This window comes from Petaurus breviceps, unplaced genomic scaffold, assembly GCF_028583685.1.
Source record: "Petaurus breviceps papuanus isolate PSGF00001 unplaced genomic scaffold, PetGlider_PUasm1.0 37, whole genome shotgun sequence".
Taxonomy (NCBI): domain Eukaryota; kingdom Metazoa; phylum Chordata; class Mammalia; order Diprotodontia; family Petauridae; genus Petaurus; species Petaurus breviceps.
Genome location: NW_027186296.1, coordinates 62,248,568 through 62,268,191, shown reverse-complemented (window position 1 = coordinate 62,268,191; position 19,624 = coordinate 62,248,568). Strand labels below are relative to the sequence as shown.

Sequence of the window (19,624 nt, the reverse complement as noted above, 5' to 3'; positions counted from 1 at the left end):
GATAGATAGATAGATAGATAGATAGATAGATAGATAGATAGATAGATGTGAATAATCTAAAATGGCTTGGTTTTTAGAGCCCCGATGTTGTAATTATGGCCGTGATGGAGATGTGTACAGACAGATTATTCCTAAAAACCTATCTGACCTAGATAATACTAGCACATACAAAGAATACTTGAAGGTGAGCAAATTACTTTCTTCACAAGAAGACAGGCAGATTGCACAATAATTCTCATGGCAGAGAAATACAGGATTTTATAGGTCATAGAATTATAGATATAAAGCTGTAATGGGCCTCAGATGTCATCCAGTACAATCCCTCATTTTATACATGAGGAAACTAAGACAGAGGGGGTAAAGCAATGAACCAATGTCAGGGGTTAATGATCAGAAATGGGATTTGAACCCAAATCCTCTGATTCCAGAGCCAGTTATCTTTCCAGGGTAGGTTGTGATTTGTTTGTCCTCTTATAAGTAATCCTTAGCAGAGCCTGGGCCTCTTCCAACCTAGGTCCCTAGATTCTCTAATGTTCTTTCTATTGCACCACATAGCCTTTTATGTATTTACTTTTTATCCGTATCTGGTCCTATGGTCCACAGAGACTTAGAATAAGGAAGAAATCAATATCCAGGCCAATGGCTAGTATAGGAATTGCCTGTGTATGAAAGCAGAGAGCAAGAATCTATCTTCTCACCCAGAAAAAATAATAATAGAAGAAAATAAACAAATGTTTGTATGTCATGAAGCACTTAACATAAAATGATATATTCAAACAGCACTTTGTTGACTTTAAAAAGTACCTTATTAGTATTGTTGTTAATAATAATATCATAATAAGTAGCATGTATAAAGTACTTTAAGATTTACAGATCATTTTAAAGTTATTATTTTATTTCAGCCCTACAACAAACTTAAAAGGCAGGAGTTATTATTATCATCATTTTACAAAAGAGAAAACTAAGAATGAATGAAGTTAAGGTCACATATCTAGAAAGTATGAGGCAGACTTCCAACTCAGAACTTCCTGGCTGTATTACTGTACTATCTAAATGTCAATGGACATGAATTACTATTTTACTATCTTTATTCTCATTCTTTTTTTTCTCAGAGGAATTCATCTAAAAATAGTCTTGGCATACATCACTATCCTGCCATTATTGGGCCACTAGGTGGTGCAGTAGATAGAGCATTGGGTCTGGAGTCAGGAAGAAGTGAGTTCACATCCAACCCCAGCCATTTGTTAGCTGTGTGACTCTGGGCAAGTCACTTCATCTCTGCTTGTCTCATTTTCTCATCTGTGAAATGGGGATAATAATAACACCTATCTCTTAAAGTTATCATAAGGATGTTTTTTTTAATGCTTTATTAACTTCTGATTTACATCATTCGTTTCCACCAGATTTTGAGTTACAAATTTTCTCCCCATTTTTCCCCCACCCATCCCCCCAAAACAGCAGTCCCACAGGATATCCCTACCTCCAATCTGCTCTCTCCCATATTTTCTCCCATACCCGTTTCGACTTTTCCAGAGGATCTCTATGCCTCAGTGCCTGTACATCCCATTTCTTAATTACATGTAAGATGGTATTAATAATAGTATATATATATATATATATATATATATATACACACACACACACATATATATATATATTTGAATATTTGATTTTAAAACTTTCAATCCCAGATTCATTCCCTTCCCCCCCGCCACCCACCCCCACTGGGGAGACAAGAAGTTCAGTATAGGTTGTACATGTGCGGCTAATGCAAAACAATAACATAGTAGATATATTGTAAAAGACTGACTACATTTCCCTCCCACCCGTTCTATTCTCTACTTTGATCCTGTCCCTTTTCAAAAATGGGTGCTTCCAACTTCCCTCCCCCCCGCAGCCTGCCCTCCCTTCCATCATGCCCCCTCTAATCCCCTCCCCCCCCATTCTCCTGGAGGGTGAGATCCCCTATTTAGTGTGTATTTCCCTCCCTCCTCAAGCCAGATTCAATAGGAATAAGGTTGACCCATTCCCTTCTGCCCTCCTATTCTTCCCCTCTATTGCAACCATTTTCCCTTGCCTCTTCTGTGTGAGATAGTTTGCCCCAATCTGTCTCTCCCCATCTCCTCTCATTATACTCCTCTCAATTTCACCTTTTAAGTATCATCCCTTCCTGTTAAATTGGTCCCGTGCCCTCTATCTATGTATACCTGTAAATGTATATACACACATTCACATATGTATTCATATGCCTGCATACCCTCATAAAGACATATATATATATACATATATATACATGTATATGTATATATATATTTCTAATCCCTTCAACTACTGAGAAAAGTTTCATAAGTTAAAATTATTGTTTTTCCATATAGGAATGTTAATAGTTCAACTCTGATAAGTTCCTTATGATTTCTTTTCCCTGTTTACCTTCTCATGCTTCTCTTGCTTCTTGTATCTGAATGTCAAATTTTCTGTTCAACTCTGTTTTTCTCAGCAAGAATGCTTGAAAGTCCTCTATTCCACTAAATGACCATATTTTCCCCTGAAACATGATACTCAGTTTTGCTGGGTAGGTGACTCTTGGTTTTAATCCCAGCTCCCTTGACCTCCGGAATATCACATTCCAAGCTCTTCGATCCCTCAGTGTAGAAGCTGCCAGATCCTGGATTATCCTGATTGTGTTTCCACAATATTCAAATTGTTTCTTCCTGGCTGCTTGTAATATTCTCTCCTTAATCTGGGAATTCCAGAACTGGCTATAATATTCCTAGGAGTTTTCTTTTTGGGATCTTTTTCAGGAGGTGATCGGTGGATTCTTTCAACCTCTATTTTGCCCTCTTGCTCTAAAACATCAGGGCAGTTTTCTTTGAGAACTTCCTGGAGGATGCTTTCTAGGTTCTTACTTTGGTCATGGCTTTCAGGTAGTCCAATAATTTTTAAATTATCTCTCCTGGATCTATTTTCCAGGTCAGTGGTTTTTCCCATGAGATATTTCACATTGCCTTCTATTCTTTCATTTGTTTGGATCTATTTGACAGCATCTTGATTTCTCATAAAGCCATTAGCTTCCATTTGCTCCAATCTAATTCTGAAGCAATGATTCTCCTCATTGAGCTTTTGAGATTCTTTTTCCATCTGACAAATTCAACTTTTTAAGGCATTCTTCTCCTCGTTGCCTTTTTGAGCCTCCTTTGCCATTTGAGTCAGTCTGTTTTTTAAGGTATTATTTTCTTCAGTCAGGCTGTTGACTCTCATTTCATAATTTTCTTGCATTGTTCTCATTTCTCTTCCCAATTTTTCGTCCACTTCTCTTATCTGCTTCTTAAGGTCCTCTTATGGCCTGTAACCAGCTTGTATTTTCCTTTGAAGCTTTTGGTGCAGGAGTTCTAACTTCACTGTTTTCCTCCTGTTCCATGCCTTGCTCCTTCTTATCCCCAAAATAGGAGTGCAATGTTGGAATCTTCTGTCTGCTTTGTTTCCTCTGCCTGCTCATTTTGCCACTCAATTATTTGACTTTTGGGCTTTTTGCCACAGTAGGACTCTGCCACCAGACAGGGGAGTTTTTGTCCCAAATGCTGGGGTTTTCTCAGCTGCCAGAGGTATTGCCCTCTCTGAGGTCTCCACACGCTTTGGCAAGCTGGACACACACCCCAGGACCTCCACCCTAGACTGCAATCCAGATCCAAGCAGGTTAAAGCAAGAGCGATTACCCCTCAGACTGGTGCTTGGTCCCCCTACACTCTGCAGGCCAGGAACTGAAGCCGCCATGTGCTGCTGGCAGGCTGTGCCAGCATCTGAGCAGTTTCTCGCCCCGGGGGTTAAAGCCAGGCACTCCCACTCATTGGTCCCAAAGTCCAGACTACACTGGCCTCTCACCTTGTCCTTTTCATCTATGTATTGATAAATCTGGAAACGGCCACAGCTGCTGCTGATCTGGAGTCCCTCTGGCTGGCGGCTGGTCAGGCCCACCCTGGGGCTAAAGCCTCTGCGTGGTGCTGGGCTGGGCTCCCAGAACGCTGCGCTGGCCGATTCCTGCTGGCCTGCTAGGCTGTCCTCAGAGGGAGGTTAGCCTCTCTGTGTCATTATGTGGGTTCTGCAGCTCCAAAGTTTGTTTAGAGTCCCCTTTTTACATGGATTGGGGAAGGTGGAAGCAGGAGCTGCGGGAAGATAGTGCTTCTACTCCGCCATCTTGGCTCCGCCCCCCATAAGGATGAAATAAGATAATAATGGCAAAGTGCTTAGGATAACGCCTGGCATTTAGTAAGTGCTTAGTTACTGCAAAATGTTAGTTATTGCAAATGTTAGCCATTTGTATTTAATGTTTTACAGACTATTGCCCAGGTAGATTTAAATGATTGCTCTTTGTAAATGAATAAAAGTCTTCAGAATTAAGCACATCTTCCATAGGCTCATTGAAAGCACATTTGGGATAGTAGCAAAGAGAACAGGGATATTGTTACATGTCACATCATGTTCCCTCACAATTTTGATTTCTTCTCCCAGGTCTTTGTATTTTAAAGTTCTTCATTCCTTACAAATTAGAGATTAGGACTGGTTAGTATGATGATATATATTTAAAATATTCTCAATTTTGTCCTGGATGAATGTTATAAAAAGCTATTGGGAAACAGTTGTATGTAATAATGGTACAATTCTAGCATAATTTTTCCATCTCTCAAGGATTCTTTAAGGTATTTATTTGTAGTACAGGGATTTGTCATCTGTTAGTTTATGATAGCAAACATCTATTGTATAATCCTAACTACCAGGTCACATTTTGCTAGCTATTTGACAGGCCAAGTTAATAAACAAGGACCTGCTATGTGATGGGTTCTATTCTAAGCACTAGGGATAAAAAATCCAATAAATAGTACCTATGCTAAAGGAGTTCACAGTCTAATGGGAGGACAACTTGCAAACACATCTAGACAAGCTATAGACAGGATAAATTGGAGATAATTCATAGAGAGAAAACATTAACAGAAAAGGGATTCAGAAAAGATTTCTTTGAAAAGGTAGGATTTTATCTGGGATTTGAAGAAACCATGAAAATCAGGAGGCAGAAATGAAGAGGGAGAGAATTCCAGGCATGGATGATAGTCAAAGAAAATTCATGGAATTAGCAAATGGAGTTTCTTGTTTGATGAATACCAAAGAGGCCAGAGTAAGTGAATTTTATAGTATGTAGAAGGGACAAAAACATATGAAAAAAAGGTAAAAAGTGAGGTTAAAAGGGCTTTAAAAGATAAATTTTTACAACTTGCCATGGTGTGTTGCACAATTGCTATTATTTCCTGTATCATCATCATCATAATTATTACAGGTATAGGATGGGAATAAAGATTATGCTCGTATAGTGACAGAATTGAGTTCTTCCTCATATTTCATTGGCCTAAAAAGGCAGGGGAAGTATCTACTTCACTGCCAAACACAAACAGCAGCCTTTGGTGAGCAAAAAGGCAAGGGACTTTTTGCCTATATACAATGGATATATTAAGCACCTACTATGAGCTGCACTAGGCTGAGAGCTCTGAATATAAGGCAAAAGTGAGACAGTTCCTGCTCTCAAAGAGCTTATATTCTAGTGAGAGAATCAACATGTCAATAAATAGATACGTACTAAACATACAAAGCAAGTAATCTTGGATGAAGCTAGGAAAGGAACTATCACAGAGAAGGTTACATGAGTTAAGTCTTAAAGGGAACCAGGAATTCTGAGAAGTAAAAGAGAAGAAGGGTATTCTAGGTCTTGGGGGAAGTCATCAAAAAGGTTTAGAGATAGATAGCATGTTTCATGGAGGAAAAAAAAACAAAAAGTCAATATATCTGAAGCATAAAGTAAATGGAGGAGAGAAATGTGAACTATTGTTAGAAAGGAGAAATGGAGCCAGGGAGTGAAGAACTTTAGATCTCAAAAAGAGAATTTAATATGCGATTCTAGAGATAATATGGAGTTACTATACCTTATTGACAAGAGTTTGTAGCACAGTCAGACTTCTGATTTAAGAAATTCATTTTGGTAGCTGTGTAGAGGATAGATTGGAGTGTGAAATGATATAAGTAATATCTCTCAGAATATGAATAAATATGAACCCATACCATATGGCTTTTCTGTCTTAAGGCATAAGCTGAATGAATACAGAGCCTATATCTCTTACTCTATGTAAAGATACCAAAAGTATCTTTAATCAAGAAACATTAACATATTTTGGTGATGAATGGAAGAGTGTATTAAAGGTAGAAAAAAGAATTTATTGAGGGCTTACTGTGTGCCAAGTACTGTGCTAACAGCAGCAACAGAAAAAGGAGGAGGAGGAGGAGAGATAATCCCTGTCCTTGAAGTGTTTCCATTCTAATTAGAGGAGACAATGGGTGTGTGTGTGTGTGTGTGACTGGTGGCTATAGAAAGGACTGTCTGAGGCATCACAGGCATGGCGAGTTGATTCTCCCTTAGAGTAACTGCCCTTTCCATCTTTCCAAGAGCAGTAGCAGTATGGCAGTATTTATTTGCTTGCTAAGCACAGAGCAAGTAGATCGAGGGCATCAGGGTATCTGCATGAAGCAGCAGAGTAAAACTGCAAGATAGCTGAGGAAGACAGTGGTGTGTGAAGAATGATCTAGTATAAAGGTCCAGAGTGGATACTGGCTAGACAGATAGAATGTGTTAAGTTTGTATGTAATCATTAACCAATTAAAACAACTCAGCTTAAAATTCTAACAAAAGATTACCTTCTTCGAGCGTTATTCATTTTGCCCTCTATCCCCAAAACACATCTATACATACACTTAGGGGATTTATTCTGACATCTGGTCCAAAGGTGCTAATCCAGATTTGGAGGTAGCACAGAAGGCCAAATGACAAGATGGTTGGGATCAACAGCTAGATTGAAACAATCTGGTGCGATGGCCTGGAACTGGCTGGCTAGAGATCAGTCAGACAAACACTAGTTGAGTTTGCCTTGAATCAACTACCCATCAAAATAGTTCACCTTGATAATGCAAGAGGACAGATGCTTAGTGACACAAATGAAGTAAAAAAGCATGCTGCAGTAGGAAGAACACCAGAATGGAAGTCAGTTTAGCCTGAGGTTGGCTTGAGATTTGGCTTTATAACTTAACAAGCTGTATGACCTTGACTTCTTTGGTTGTCAGTTTTCTTACCTATAAAATGATGGAGTTGAATTAGATATTCTTTAAGGCCCTTTGGGACCTGCAAAATTCTATGACATTAATCATAATGTCAGTATTCCTGACACAACTGTGAATAAGTTCTTACTTTTACCTACATTTATCAGATATACACAATTACATCCATACATGGGCTTATCTTTAGGTTTATGGATCAAAGATCAGTCTGGGAGCTAGGAATACCTAAATTATGCTTCTGGATTGATGCTCAGTTGTTTGGGGCCTATTGTGTCACTCACAGACGCTTCCTGTAGGTCAGATGCCTCATCTGCAAATTTGGGATAATAATCAACAGCTTTATCTGTCTCTCAAGAATGCTATGAATGTGAATGAAATGTGAATCTGGAGGTTCTGTTCCAAATTTAAAACAGCACTTCTTTCCACCCCTTTTCTTTTGCACTAACCATAGCAGAGGCAGAATTTTATGGGGTTTTTATACCCATTTAACCCTGTGCCATAGAGAAAATCATGCAGTTCTTTCTATTCTTTTTACCTTCATTTCCCCAACAGTAAAAAAAAAAAACTGGGTCATCCTTTTGGGAATGTAGATGATAAAGCAATTAATTCTTATTGTTTTCCTTTTTTTAGATCTCTGGAATCCTATCAATGAAATAGACTCCACAGAAAATTCAGCAAGTTTGATAAAATCAGAAAAAAATCAAAGACCTTCCTATATTCCATAAGAGAGTTTTTTTTCAGATTAGAGTTTGCTGCCTTTTCTGTTCTTTATAAAACACAGTGGGAGAAACACATCTATAGTTAACTAGCTGAGCAGAGTTGAAATTAACTAGAGGTAGGCGGTTCTCACTATATTGCCTGCTCCCAGCCATATTTCACTCTTTCTAAAGAAAGCTGTATTGGAACTCCAATAAAAAGCCTGTTGAGAAAGAAAGCAGCTTGATGAATCTGAACCCAATCAGTGGCCTATTTTCAGTTCCATAATTCCATATCAGTTTCATTGTGGTGTTTGAACTTTGTTCATTTGTAGCATATTGAACAACAATGTTCCCAGCAAGAAGAAATAAAAAATAACATACGCTCTTATAAATTTTAGACCCAGAATGAACACTCCCATTGTCTGAACCAGTAAGTTGCTATTGCCTGGTATGCCCAGGACAATGTGGTATATTAGTCAATAAGGCAAACTCAAGCCATTGCAAAGACATCAACAGCATTCTTGTCTCTTCTTCAGAGGGTCAGATTTATATTTTGTTTCACTGCAAATACACTGCAAAACGATGTGTACAGTTTTGAACGTTCTGAAACAGTGAACAGCAAAGAGTGGTGGTTTGTCACAAAGACAAGCTGCATTTTTTTCATTTCAGATGATTTTCTTCTCTCTCCTTGTGATTTAATACAGTTTTGCAGTCACAATGCTGAGTTAAACTTATGGGATTGTACAGTTGTAGTGGCAAATGGGGCTCCTGAGAACTCATAATGGACAACAGCTGCAAATAACACACAACACAAATAAAACCTGTTCTTTTTTTTCTTTCTTTCTTTTTTTTTTATAATTGACAACTACTGCTTTAGCAGCTCCTATCTCTGCTGGAGGTAAGGAAATACTAGCTAAAATTAACTAAACCTATCCCTGTGACTAAAAAAGTCTGCAAGGTAGACCACAACTTAAGTTCTTTAATCTTGGTGTCAATGATAGTGAACCTTTAATAAGCAAATAGAAATCCAGGCACAGAATTTTAAGGAAATTCTTCAAATGGATTGAGTAAGTCTAAGGAAATTTTATTTAAAAATTAAGAGACAGTATTACAAAATGCACTATTCTCCAAACTATATGAGTGCTCCTTTCTTCTGCAGACCAAAGGCTATCTTAATTATATTAAAAATGGTTTTGGCTTTAGTATTGCATAATTCATGATGTATCAGTATTTCATTGATAAGAAGCAAGGAAAAAATAGTAGGAACCAGTTTACTCTATTTGAGAAGGGGAGAAAGTAGTGGAGGGAAGAAGGGGATCAAAAAAGAAAGAAATGAACCAACAGGGTTGAAAACTACAAGGGACAATGGGGTAATAGTTGTTGGAAGAGATTATTTTAAGCAAGAACTGGAGGAAACAGGAGAAAAGAGACTGAGTAATGATTGGTCAGAGAATGACAATGGCTGATGTTAAAAGTTAACCCAGACGAAGGGAAGAAGTGTAGGAAGATAGAGACTTGTTCACGTGTTGCTACAAAGGAATTCAGGGAAGTAACTACAGTAGATAATAGCATCAATTCACATTTATGTAATGACAATAATTCACATTTCTCTAACACTTTGAAGTTGATGTGTGCTTTCCTCAGGGCAATCTTGAATAGCAGGTATCACAAATAGTTTTATGTCCATTTTACATGTAGTGTTTTTGCTCTGACCCTCTTTCCCAGAGCTAAGCCTGCTTCATCATTTTGCGGTGTTCCTTAGGAAGATGCTGAGAGGTTGGGGTGGTTCTTTTCTCTACTATTATTGATTTAAGCTCCTACAAGTTATGTTTCCTCCATTTTGAGGTGTCTATGACCAGCCTTCTAGTTCCATTTAGCCATTTAATATCTATTGAATTTTACTGAGGGATATTTATTTCAAAGATATCCAAGGAAAAAAAAGTATAAGTATTTCCCCCAGTTACTTCAGTGCATTGTGTCCATACACCACTTTGGTGAATGACTGGGGAAAGATAATAGATAAGACTCATGACTTAGCTCAGTCCCTACAGAGCACTGGTTTTACCAAGTTGATATCTTTAGGTGGTATTACATGGATCCTTGCCTCAACTTTTACTGGCCTGTGGTCCCAAAGGTCCTCCCAAGGATGGATTTGCTCTTTCTTTCTACAACACCTCGCCTGGACTCTGACTCCCATATCTCTATGACTAATTCTCCTATATTTTCAGAACTCCCAAGTTTAGAGATTCCACTCCCTTCGCCAGACACCATGAGCAAAAGATACAAATAAGACAAAATAAGAAGTAGCTGAAACTACTGAATGACTTTAAAATTAATCAGTCTCTCCTTCGCCACATGGTTAGTCAACCAGAATCAGTTATAAAATGTCTATACATGTTTCAGATTTCTTCAAGTTTCTTCCCTTACATGTAACTGTGATTCTTCCCAGAAGCCACCTCTCTAGCTTCCTTGACACAGAGGCTGCATCAACCCACCAAGCTCATGAGATCTGTGCATGCAGCAGAACCTTTTTACATAGATTTGTGGAAACAGGATAGGAGGAATTGGTTGACTTGGCCAAGGTTTCATAATCAGTAACAAGTCTCAGAACTGAAATTCAAACTATGTCCTGACTTCCAAGACTTTTCACAGTTCCACAATATTTCTTCATCACTTTCCTCACAATTGTGAGTTATTGAAAGGGTATTCATCTCCATTTTAATGGAACTGAGGTATAGTCAATTAAATAACTTAACCATAATCACACAGATAATAATCAGAGTATCTACAAATACAACCTAGATTTCCTGCCTCCAAATCTAATTCTCTTTTTCATCATACTATACTGTCACTAATAAACATTAAAGGGGCTATGGAAAGTTCTACCTAGAGCTGAACAAGAATAAGAAAGCAATAGATGTTACCAAGGCCAAAAGTCAAAATAATTTGGCCAGCCTAGTGGCAAACAAGGCTGCACTTAGAAATCAGTCATGTGTTCAACAGTATCAAACTGGCCTTTGTGAGAAAATCCAGAAGTTTTGATGAGAAAGCATAGTGGAGAACATTTGAATGAGGACCGATAGAGAAAAAAAAATAACTTTGTTATGGGATGATAGCACCACGGCAGTTCACCTGGCTAGGAGAAGAAAATGGAGAGAAGACTATAGGAAGAACACATAACTGTCATGGAAGAATAACAGAGGAAGCACATAGGACTTATATCCAGTTCTCTGAATATTGCCTAAATCTTGTTATATTATTGACTTGCCTTTTATCTTTGAAAATTATTGATTAGAGAAATGCAAATCAAAACAACTCTGAGGTACCACATCTCACCAGTCAGATTGGCTAAGATGACAAAACAGGAAAATGAAAACTGCTGGAGAGAATATGGGCAAATTGGAATATTAATGCATTGCTGGTGGAGTTGTGAACTGATCCAGCCTTTCTGGAGAGCAATCTGGAATTATGCCCAAAGGGCTATAAATACATTCATACCCTTTGATCCAGCAATACCACTCCTAGGGTTATATCCCAAAGAGATCATAGAAATGGGAGAAAGACCCATATGTACAAAAATGTTTATAGCAGCTCTTTTTGTGGTAGCAAAGAATTGGAAATTAAGGGGATACCCATCAATTGGGGAATGGCTGAACAAGTTGTGGTATATGCACAATACTATTGGAATACTATTGAGCTATAAGAAACGAGGAGCAGACAGTCTTCATATTTACCTGGAGAGGCTTATACCAACTGATGCTGAGTGAGGAGAGTAGAACCAGGAGAAATTTGTACACAATTACAGACACAACGTATGTGTGATGACCAACTTTGATAGACTAGACTCTTCTCAACAATGCAGGGATATAAGTCAATCCCAAAAGACTCATGATGGAAAGAAATATGTGCATCCAGAGAAAGAACTAGAAAGAACTAAGTTTATATCCAGGTGGAAGCAAAATACCTGATCTTTTTCCTTCTCTTATTTGGTTTTATGTCCTCTTTACCATTTTTCATTCCAGCTGGTACAATCTGTCCTTATAACCTGGCTAATGTATAGTGAAAGTATTTACAGATCCTATACTTGAGTAGAGGCTGCCATGGGAGGGAACGGGAAGGAGGGGGACAAAATGTGAAACTCAAGGAACTGTGGGATTGAATCCTGTAAACTAAAAGGAAACAAAGAAATTAATTTTTTTAATTAAATAAATTTAAAATAAATAAATGCTTGAAGATGATAAAAAATAAAATAAAATTATTTTTGAAAAAGAACCATGCTGTAGAGTTGCATCTTCTAGGACAATATAAAAAAAAGAAAAGAAAAGGTGGCAGAAACAACATTATATTCTGGATCCACAAATGAAAATATGATAGTAACACAGAAGGGAAGTTTCTATCTCAGAATACAAGTTAGAGGAGAAAAAAGCCAAGTATAGTCTGGAACAAGTCTAGACTAAAAAAGAATGAATTTCAAAGGGTTTTTGTTTGTTAGTTGTTTTTAAAAGATAGGTAAGTTACCTTAGGCTTAAATCCTATAGGAGAAGCTGACCCAGAAAGATCTCCTGAAAGCAATCTTCAAGGCACAAACAAAAGTTATTATTCTGGGGGGAAGAAATGAGGGAGTTGCCTAAAGAGACTAATGCAGATTCCCAGTGAACTCATTGGCCAATGTAGATTTTTTTAAAAATATGTGTAGATGATGTAAATAGAAGCAAGTAATGGACAATGAGTGCACATACAGAGTAGTAGGCCACTGAAAATATTTTCAGGAGAGCTAAAGGTTAGAATGAGCTGAAGCTTGCTATGAATGCTAAGGACAAAAAAAAGTGTTTTAAGCTAGTTTGGAGAAGAGAAATGGATCCAAAAATGAATAAAACTGTTACTTAGTGGATGAGGATAGCAGATGATAGTGTGAAAAAAGAACTATTCAATTCTTATTTTGTTTATTTTATTTTTGCCAAAAATGGTCTTTGAACTAAGAAAGAACAAAAAAGATTAACAGATAAGTGAGAAAATGGCAAGAGAGAATCTAAATGTCCTTGTTGAGTTCAAGTCACCCTCTTAAGCTGTTAAAAAAAATGTGTCATGTATTAAGTAACACTACACACTACAAAAATAACTTTGAATGACCCTAGAAAATAGAAAAGACACTCTAGGGCTGGATATGGGCAAATGTTTCCTGATTTTCACAAAAGGGAGAATAGCAGAGGCTGCAACATATAAGCCTATAAATATGACTTTAATTCCTAGCAAAATTCTGGGATGTACCTCTTTCAAGACCTAGTGCAAGCACCACCTTCTTCATGACGTCTTTCCTTGTTGCCCAGTTAATTCTCTCCATCTCTAACTACTTTGTATTTATTCTGCATATACATGTACTGCATAATCCAGTGCATGCATGATCCACTCACCCTGATAGAAAGTAAGCTTCTTAAGAAAAAGGACTGTTTCTTTTTCTCTCTTTATATCTCAAGGATAATGGTACAGTGTCTTTCACTTACTAAATATCCATTGATTAATTCATAGTTAAAAGTATCAAGCAAAGAAAGCAGTAATCAAAAAAGAGCTAAAATGGTTTCAACAGTAATCACTCGATTACTAGAGGAATAATTCCACATTTGACAAGAACTTCTGGGAAATCCAGAAAGTAGTTGGGCAGAAATTAGTTATAGATGAGTATTTTCCAATATATGCCACAACTAGTTTCAAATACCAAAAATAAAATTATACCATGAGGAAATTAAAGGGGAAGGGAAAGACCTGACTCACAACCATAGCTAAGTGGATAATTCTTTATCAAACAACAATCCTATGATGATCAATGAATCAATAAACATTCATTAATTACCTATTATGTGTCAGGCTCTGTGTTAAGCACTTTGATACACACACATACAAAAAAGCAAAAGATAGTTCTTCCCCTCGAGGAGTTTACAATCTAATGGAGGAGACAACATGCAAAAAAATAAAAACAGAGCAAGTTATATATAGGAGAAATTCTAAATAATTAAAAGATGGAAAGTGCTGGAATTAAGACGGTTTAGGAAAGGCTTCCTGTAGAATGTAGGATGTTATTTATGACTTAAAGGAAGCCAGGGAGGTTAGTGGCCAGAGTAGAGGAGGTAGAATGTTGAAGCATGGGGGTGTTAGGGAGAATGCCAGGAGCCAAGAGATGGACTGTCCTCTCTATGGAACAGCTAGGAGACCAATGTAATTGGACTGAAGACTACATCTGGGGGAATAAGGTGCTAAGTAAGAACACTTGAAAGACAGGATTGAGCTAGTTTATGAAGGACTTTGAAGGTTAAACAGAGAATTTTGTATTTTCTCCTGAAGGCAATGGGAAGCCACTGGAGTTTATTGATTATGTTGAGGGGAAGGCAGAGTGACATGATCAGACCTCTATTTTAGGGAAATCACTTTAATGACTGAATGGAGATTAGATTGGAATGGAGAGAGATCTGAGGCAGGCTATTGCAGTAACTAAGGCATGAGGTGAGGAGGGCCTGCACTAGAGTGGTAGCAGTGTTAGAGGAGAGAAAAGGATGTATTCAAGAGATGTTTCAAAGATGAAATGGGGGGCGGCTAGGTGGTACAGTGCATAGATCACTGGCTCTGGAGTCAGGAGGACCTGAGTTCAAATCCAGCCTCAGACACTTAACCCTTACTAGCTGTTGGGCTAGTGACTTAGACCCATGACTTAACTTGGGCAAGTCACTTAACCCCAATTGCCTTCCCTTCCCCCTTCCAAAAAGCAAAAAAAAAAAAAAAAGCAAAAAAAAAGAAGAAAGAAATGAACAGGTCTTGGCAACAGCTTGGATACTGAGGGGAGGGAAGGGAGGGGTAAGAGATAATAAGCAGTCCAGGATGACTCCTAAATTGCCAGCCTGAATGACTGGGAGAATGGTACTGCCCTCTACAGTCATAAGTAAGGTATGGGGTGAAGGATGGTAGGAAGAAAGATATTGTATTCTGTTTTGGACATATTGAGTTTTAGGTGTCTATTAGACATCTAGTTCAAAATAAGTGAACAATATAAAATGGTAGGCAAAAAAAAAAAGCTAATATGATTCTTGACTATACTAGAGGGAATTCTGCCCAGAGTGTGTGTGTGTGTGTGTGTGTGTGTGTGAGTGTGTGTGTGTGTGTGTGTGTGTGTGTGAGGTGGGGGTTAGGGAAGTTAATTTGACTGTACTCTACCTTGGAATAATGTGTTCATTTTGGTAACCATATTTGAGGAAGAACTTGGACCAGATAGAGAATATCAAAAGGAAAGTTAAGCAGGATAATGAGTGAATGGAGGAACAGCTAATATAATTATTCGTTAAAAGAACTGGAAATGTTAAACCTGAAGAAAAGTCATTATAGATAGCTACCTGATAGCTGCATGACCTTATTTAAGTAACTTAATCAGTTTGTCTGTTTCCTCATCTAAAAAATAAGGATCATAATGTCACCTACCTCCCAGAGCTTTTGTGAGCATCAAGTGAGATGATATTTGTAAAGTTCTTGGAGAACCTTAAAGTGTTATGTAGACACTAGTCATCATTATCATCTGAAGAACTGGCATGTAAAATAGTAATTAGGTCTTATTTTGTGAGGTCCCAGAGGGCAGAATCATGAACAGTAGGTAAATACTTAAGGGTTGCACTTCTAGGTTTAATACAACAAAGACCTTCCTAATGAGAGCCATCCAAAAGCAGAATGGGGCACCTTGGAGGACAGTGGCTCCCTCTTCATCACAGATTTTCAAGTGAAAACTAAATGATCACTTTGCGATATTTTTTAAAATTCTTGTTCAGGTTTGGGTTGGACAATACGCCTCTGAGGTGCCTTCCATTTCTCAGATTCTGACATTCTTTGAGTAGCATATCTGCATATTTTCTATGAGCATAAAAGTTGGGCCCTAACATTACCTTTAGACTATAGTAGGAAGGACAGAAACACACATTTGTTAAGTGCCTACTATGTTTTACGCACTGTGTCAAGCACCTTACAGCTTTTACCACAACTACCCTAGGAATTAGGTACTATTATCTCAATTTTACAGTTAAGGAAACTGACAATGGCTAAGTAACTTACCCAAGGTCACGCAGCTAGTATCTGAAACTGGATTTGAATTCAGGTCTTCTTTACTCTACTTCCAGCTCTCTATTCACTGTATCACCTTGCTGCCTAATATCTAGCAAGATATTGTGCTTCAAAATTAGTTAACTAGTATGCATGCTGCATTGATGGCTATATTATAGACTCTAAGGCACATACAGGATTGGGAAGGGGAAGGTTAGTCTTCAGACCTAAAGCCTCATTCTAAGAGGACTGACAGATCAGATATCACACATTCCTCTAATCCTGTCAGGGTCTCAGTTCGCTTGCTTTTTGCACTAGAATTAACCAGTCCAAGAAGGGAAACTTTCTAAGAGTTTCCCTAGCATTTTAAAACCAGCTGGAGAAAATTTGGCAGACTAGTAAGAGTACTATCAAGCTATGTTAGAATGTGTGTGAGTATACATGTGTATTTGCATGTGCACAGTCCTGTACGCAATAATAATTATCCTTTGCATTTGTGGAGTGTCTTACATTTAACCAAAACACACCCACATTCAATACCTTAAGTGAACCAAACTCTGAAGTGCATAGGTCAATAATTATTCTCTCCATTTTAAAATGAGGAATGTTTGTGACTAATTCAAAGTGATAGAACCCATGTCAAATCCTGCAATAGAATGCCTTTACTCATAATGTTTTCCTTTATGTAATATATATGCATCTATACATAAACATTCTAGCTACATTCTCTTTCTACTATTACTTGCTACACATTATTATGTAGAAGAAAAAGAATGACAAGGAAAAAGGGAAAGTATTATAACCATATTAGAACATTTGCCCACATGATGATACCCTTCCTCCATATGGAATTTGCCATACTCCCAACCACAGATTTTGTTTCCTCTAAGTGGATAGACAGTTGGACCTGGAGTCAGGAAGATTCTAGCTCAAATCCAGCCTCAAATACTTACTAGCTGTGTTACCTTGGGCAAGTCACTTAAATCTGTTTGCCTCATTTTCCTCTACAATAAAATGGGGATAATGATCCCTACCTCCCAAGGTTGTTGTGAGGACCAAATGAGACAATTATTTATAAAAGTGCTTAGCACAGTGTCTGGCACATAATAGGTGTTTTATAATTGCTAGTTATTATTATTATTCTTTTTGAGGTAGTATTAGTTCAGCCTTCCTGTAACTGACCTTGTTGATAGGCAGCATAATGAAAATAGTCTTTGAATGGCCACAAGAGATTCAAAATAATACTCAGATATTAAATTGTCTCACCTTAGGCTAACCTATCTATGAAATAAGGAGTATGGAGACCTTAGATTAGTGGGGAAGGCATTTTGGAATTAGACCTAGAAACCTCATTTGGACTCCTAGCTCTGTCACTTCTTCTCAGGAATCTTATGGAGAGTATTTATACTTTCTGAACATCTACTTCCTTATTTGTGAAATAGAAATAATTATATTCAGTTCAACTCAAAAACCATTTAGCAAGTCACTCCAGGGCATATGGCACTGGGCTGGATAAAATGTTTGGCCTGGCCTTCTTTTCACCCTGGCAGGTTCAAGGGAGGAAGAATGGCTCAAGTCCTCAGTAGAAAGAGAGGCTTCAGGCCTTTATGTCTTCATTTGGAGCTATACAGTGTGACCTGGCAGAGTATGTCCCTGTTGACAATAACCTTATCAGCTTGAAAAGGTCAAGAGAGTGAGACACCAGGAAGTCCAGGAATAGAGTCCATGCCAGGTTTTGCAGTCATCCAGTTTAGCATGAAGACCCAAAGGGATGACCTTCAGGAGCCAGCCCAGAGATAGCTTACTTATCCAGCACTCATGCCAAAGTTGTATGTGAACTTGATAGGACAAATGCTGGGTAGAAAATGTGTGTGTGAGCCTTACTCTCCTTAGGGATCAAAGTTGTATAGGAGAATATGTGTCCCATATGTTGGGAGAAAATGGTTGTACTTCTGGGTTTTTTTATATCTTTGAAAGTAATATCTTTACCCCTGTGTAAAAGCCCAAAACCAAAAACAATATAGTCCCTCTCGGCAAATGCTTATACCACCTATCTCAAAGAGTTGTTGTAAAGAAAGCACTTTATAAACCTTAAAACCCAATATAAATGTGAGTTATTATTATTAGATAATCTCTAAGGCCACTTCCAGCTTTGAAATTTTATGATTATCAATGGCAATGTGGAACAGGGATAGCAGAGAAAATTGAAACCCATAAAAACCTCTTTTTAGATTTTAGCCAATGGTTTCACCTCCCTCTCTGAGTTGTTTTTGTTTTATTTTGTTTTGTTTTTTTCTGAACAGAGGTACTAACAAGAAGCAAAATTACCTGATGTGTCATCCCTGTTTACCTTCAGTCTCCCATCTTCTAATGAAACTGCTAATGAACAGTGAAATGGTTGGAAGTCAGGCAGCAGAGGCAAAAGAAGGAAACAGAAGAGCATGGACAATCATCCCTCTAATAGGGTAATCTCCCTTAACTGGATAATCAGGCATAGACAGTATCTGTGGGCTTATTTATACCGGTGACTACCTAGGTAGTGTCACAGAGTTCTCAGCCTGAAGTCCCGCAAGACTCATCTTCCTGAGTTCAAATCTGGCCTCAGAGACTTACTAACGGTGTGACCCTGTACAAGTCACTTCACCCTGTTTGCCTCAGTTTCCTCATCTGTAAAAGGATTTGGAGAAGGAAGTGGCAAACCACTCCAGCATCTCTGCCAAGAAAACCCCAAATGGAGTTACAAAGAGTTAGACAAGACTGCACAAGAACAATAGCAACCCTCTTGAAATCAATCAGTCTATATGCTACCATGGCCTTCTTCCCAGGCATTGCAGTCTTAATTAATTCTGTCACAAAAACAGAGGCAGCTGATTGAGATTTCCAAATAGTTTCCATTAACATCTGTTTAGAGTTTCTTGAGTCAGTTCTTACTTGACATTACTAAGTACTGACCATAATAATTACTTAGTATCTCAAGGACTCTTAAGCATATCTCTTAACCACAACCTTCCATCCTGGTTGCCTAATAACAGATTCATAGCTTGTCAGAGCTGGAAGAATCTTAATGATCATAAGATATGATCATGACATCATAGATTTTGAGCTGGAAGGGACCTTAGAGACACACTCTCTTCATTTTACAGATAAAGAAACCAAGGCAGAGAAGCCTGAAGCAATATTTCCAGGGCCACCCACCTAAGCTAGCTAATGATAGAACCAAGATTAGACATGCTCTCACCCCACCCTTGCCTTGGTCCTAGCAGACAGTCACTGTCTTCCTGCAGACCTAGAAATATCTAGCCCACTGGATTCCTGCTTTTTCTTGATGTGATATTATTTTTTTTATTTACTCTAACTTTCATGATCCATGGAATAGGAAATGTTACTGACCAGGCAAGGCAGTGATAGAAGAAGGCATGAGGTTTCCAAACAAAATTTTTCTCCTTGTTAGAGAATCCCAGGGGGCAGTCAAGTGGCACAGTGGATAGAGTGCCAGGCCTGGAGTCAGGAAGACCTGAATTCAAATCCAGCCCTAGGATTCCTAGGCAAGTCACTTCTTCCTGTTTGCCTCAGTTTCCTCATCTGTAAAATGAGCTGAAGAAGGAAATGGCAAACCACTCTGGTATCTTTGCCAAGAAAACCCCAAATGGGGTCATGAAGAGTCTGAAACAACTGAACAATAACAACAACAATGGAATCCCAATGAC

The 19,624-nt window shown here is 38.1% G+C and overlaps 1 protein-coding gene across 1 annotated transcript in view; it reads right to left on the bottom strand.

Moving 5' to 3' along the window:
• AGBL1 (AGBL carboxypeptidase 1) overlaps positions 1 to 19,624 on the bottom strand; it is a 995,991-nt gene that overhangs the window by 625,546 nt on the left and 350,821 nt on the right. The gene's annotated exons all lie outside the window — the stretch shown is intronic.